The 4,171-nt window shown below is 41.9% G+C and overlaps 1 long non-coding RNA gene across 1 annotated transcript; it reads right to left on the bottom strand.

Annotated features, from left to right (window-relative positions):
* Positions 1–674: 674 nt before the first annotated feature.
* Positions 675–3,727, bottom strand: LOC113608683 (uncharacterized). Its single transcript, XR_003428392.1, has 3 exons — positions 3,149–3,727; positions 2,628–2,658; positions 675–2,196 (listed from the first exon to the last, which is right to left on the bottom strand). It is a non-coding gene; the product is annotated as an uncharacterized LOC113608683 (long non-coding RNA).
* Positions 3,728–4,171: the final 444 nt, after the last annotated feature.

Raw genomic sequence — 4,171 nt, 5'->3', positions numbered from 1 at the left:
CATGTTCCCTACACTTCTCCCCAAGGGAGCATTTCCCAGAGAGAGATAGAAGTTCAACATTTCTGCACAAGACCATCAAAGGTTAGTGATTAAAATCGGGTTTTGGAGCCCAGTAGTCTGGATTTGTGCCCTTGCTAATTCCACCACTTACTAGCTGAGTTCCACAGGTTTTCAGATACCAAATGACGATAATAATTGGATGGTTATGAGGATTAAGTGAATTAATACAAGTAGGGTCCTTGAAATAACCCTGGCAAAGATTTAAAGTTCAATAACATTTAGCTTCAAACTACACTTTAATCATCATATCAGTTAATCCACGAAAGCCTAGATAGCAGCATCAAGGTCGTTTTCTCATAGTTTGTTTTCTAGGAAATTTCCTAACCTGTAAAATCTTTTGTAGCCAGGTTCTGCTTAAGTCAGAACTTTCCTTAAGCACTGAGTGGTCATTGGTCCTCTGTTACAACAAACGTGCTATGAACTTAAAACGGCTCTAGAAAATAAAGTCTATTTTTAAAAAAGGAAAAAGTAACACAGATGAATGATTGAAACAGAAATCTCTTCCCCTTTTCAAAATCACTCAGATTAACTGTCTCAATTTTTATTTCATATTGATGATTGCATCCTGTCAAATCAACACAAGTTTAACGAGAGAAAGTCCTATGATGGGATGAAGTATCATTAACCTGGGGGTAATCCCAGCCTCCTCCCCTTCTCCCACCCACCAAAGATGGTCACTCGCCACTAGTGCCATTTTCCCCTCTGGTGAAGATGGGGTCTTTCTGACTGGGAGACTTTGTAGATGGAGATGCAGAGGGAGAGTGTGGGATGGGCAGGAGAGGTGAGCCACTTGAGGCTGAGGATGGAGAGAAGGTTTAGCACATCGTGGAGAGAGGCAGCACGTGTAGAAGGAGGGTTTCAGAGGAAACACTTCTACTTTGTTGTAAAAGTAGTTGCAGTTGTATATTTGAATCCCTTTCACATTTGTTTTTGTTTGTTTGTTTTTAACCACCCAAGTCAAGGATGAATGCAATCCTTCAAAAATTTCTTTTGGCCATCGGACTATATTTCTGCAAGACATCACAGTCTAAGAAAGCACAAGGAGGAACTCCAACATGCCGAAGGATTCAGAAATAAGCTTTTGACTCGTAAATCCAAACGTGATGGTCTATAGAGTCTCTGTTCTCCAAATTCTGAGACCTCTTCTTTTTTAAAATTTGAATTCCATGCCTGTTAGAATGTTTCTCTCACAGACAGAAACACCTCTCCATTTCCATTCCCTCTTTTCCCTTCCCCTTCCAGCTCAGCCTCTGCACTATCACAGGCTGTTTTTCCAAGAAATAAATCTGATGGCATTATTTGCCTTCCTTAGCTCCTCCATGCCTTCCTCTCTTCAGCAGTTTTAAATTCAAGCTTCTCAAATTTTTCTGACCTCCTACCACCAACCCTCCTGAAGCTCCCGACCCTACCCGAGCCCCAGAACACCACCAGCAGTGCCCCAGACAGGCCAGGCTGCTCCAGGCCCCGGGCCTTCTAGCCGTCTTCTGCTACTGTTTAAAATGTGTTCCCCATCCTCCCCAGTTAGAGAATTTCTACACGGACTCCCACGGAAACCTCCCTAGCCGACCACCCCTCGTCCACCTCTAGTCCAAAGAGGAGACAGCACTTCCCTTCATGGTTTTCTTTTCTCTCTGTAAATTCTGAATTTTGCTGTAAACATTAGCTTTTATCAGATTCCTCCATTCTGCTTCCAGAGAACAAGTCTGCACTTCACAGCACATGAACTCATCTCGTGGGGGTCCCTTAGTGATGGAGTGTGGAATAAACAAATGAATATATGCATCAATATCGTGCTGCAGCTGCTCCAGGTTTACTTTAAAATCGGTGTTTTTAAAGTAAACCTGGAGCATCTGATCTCCATTTCTCATTGCTTTTAACCCAAAGGCAAAAGTGGTCTGCAGAGACTTATTTTCTTTTTCATGTGAATTATTTTGTCCACTTTTTTTTTTTTTTTTTTTGGCTTAAACAACAGAAATTTATTTCCTAACAATTCTGGAGGATGGAAATCCAAAAATCAAGGTGTTTTCAGGGTTGGTTTCTTCTGAGGCCTTTCTCTTCGGTTTGTAGGTGTTCATCTTCTTCCTGTGTCTTCATGTACTTTTACCTCTGCTCATGCCTGTGTCCCAATTTCCTCTCCTTAAAAGAACGTCAATCATATTGGATTAAGGCCCACACCAATGGCTTCATTTTAACTTAATCACCTTTTAAAAGACCTTATCTCCAAATATTGTCATATTCAAAGGTGCTGGGAATTAGAACTTCAACATATAAATTTGGGGGGGGGCAATTCTGTTCATAACAACATCATTAATAAAAATCAAAATAAGACAATGTAAAGCTATTAAATGATACAGAAGTGGGCAACTGGGAGAAATATGTCTTCCAGAAAATAAAAAAAAATTACAAATGGCTGATAACATAATGATAATTTTATGTTACAATTTTAAAAGAAAGCATACTTTCATGTGATTATATTATTACTCTCTATTTGGTTATATTTTGTCCACTTTGACAATATATAATCTCACATTTGAAGATCGTTTAATGCCACGAAGCCATGGACCCACCTGGAGAGCCTCTGAATTGATCTGGGCCAACCTGGAAGTCACAAAAATATTTGTATCCTTACAAGAACTTAGGAGTGCCTCGTACGTGGTAGACATTCTCAGTATTGAGCTGAACTGACGCCTCAATATTGAGTTGAACTGGTGAGGCAGAGAGAGGAAAGGGGAAGTGTCGACCTGGAAAAACCTCAACTCTTGCTGAATGTAATTATCCATCTTCTCCATCACTGTCCTGGGGCTGCTGAGCACAGCTGGAGAAAGGTAACTAAGTCAATAGATTGGTCCTGCTATAATCTCTCAGGCCCTCAGCACTCCTGAATTTCCCTATGGAGCTGCGTTCCAATTCTCCACTTTCTTCAAATCTCTCATCCCTCTACTTCCTTAAGAGAAAATAGAAGTCGTTACATGCAAACCCTAGTAATGACCTACCACTAAAACATCACATTTTTTAGAAGGATGCTTTAAGTTGCCAGGATTGGAAAACTCAACTAGTTATCATCAGTAAGATAATTTTATCAACTCACATATCAACAGGTGCTGTTGCTGGGCCTCCGACTTTGGTTTGTCAAGTTCAGTGATGTCATCAAGTTCTCAGCCTTCCTCCCACCTCGCCTCTCAGCTAGCCTTAACCTGTCAACAGGCTAGTCCCAGTTCCAGGCATTACATCCAGAGAAGACAACCCTTGACGAAGAAAAATCGTTCCCAGCAATATTTCTAAGCCCCACAGCAAATTTCCCTTCACATCTGCTTGACTAGAACTAGATCACATGTCCATCCCTAAGTCAGCCCCAGGCAAGAAGAATGATACTTCCATGTTTGGCTTGTTATACTTAACTGAGAATCAGGTTCCCTTTCTTAAGAGGTTGATAATTGAACAAAATTGAAGGATAGGCCAACACCCAAATCCATCCCTCCTTCACTACCAGAAACTGTTAGTTTAGATGATGCTCTTTCCCTGCACATAGTATGGAGCTTGACTAATATGTGTTGAATAAACCAATGAATCTTGGCTCCTTGGCTTGACCCTGCCACTAACCAACTGTGTAGTTTTAAAAAACTGATTGAACTTCTCAGAGCCTCAGTTTCCTCTTCTGCAAAAGGAGAGATTTAGTGTAGCTTAAAAAGAAATATTGCTGGTTCTATTTCCATGACTCCTTAGCCAATGAAAAAGGTAGCCACACCTGAGGAGTACCTAGCCTGTCCAGGGAATGGCCGTGACTCTGGAAACTTGCAGAGACTGTCAGCAATGACTGCTACTAATGATAAGAGGCGTAGCAGCCACCTTTCTCCAAGCCCAGCCATGCCTCAGCAGGCAGCAGCTTGCCCACCTGCAAACCAGTTCTGGTTTCAGCTCAAGGGAGCAAACAGGCAGGGCTCTTGAGGAATGTTGCTCTGGCCCCATCCCGCCTGAAAAAGACCCTCTTGGGTCTTCTCTCCTGTCAGGTTGCTGCAGTTGGGAAGTTGATCTCCATAAGCCATTGTTTTCAAAGCACAGAGAGCTCTGGACTTTCCCAGGAATTCCACTGGAATGTAAACAATCTTCAGAT

The sequence above is a fragment of the Aethalodelphis obliquidens genome, unplaced genomic scaffold (assembly GCF_003676395.1).
Source record: "Aethalodelphis obliquidens isolate GAN/ISIS:26980383/991018 unplaced genomic scaffold, ASM367639v1 scaffold3, whole genome shotgun sequence".
In the NCBI taxonomy this organism is placed as follows: domain Eukaryota; kingdom Metazoa; phylum Chordata; class Mammalia; order Artiodactyla; family Delphinidae; genus Aethalodelphis; species Aethalodelphis obliquidens.
Note: the sequence above shows the minus strand (reverse complement) of the source record. Positions and strands in the feature narration are given on the sequence as shown.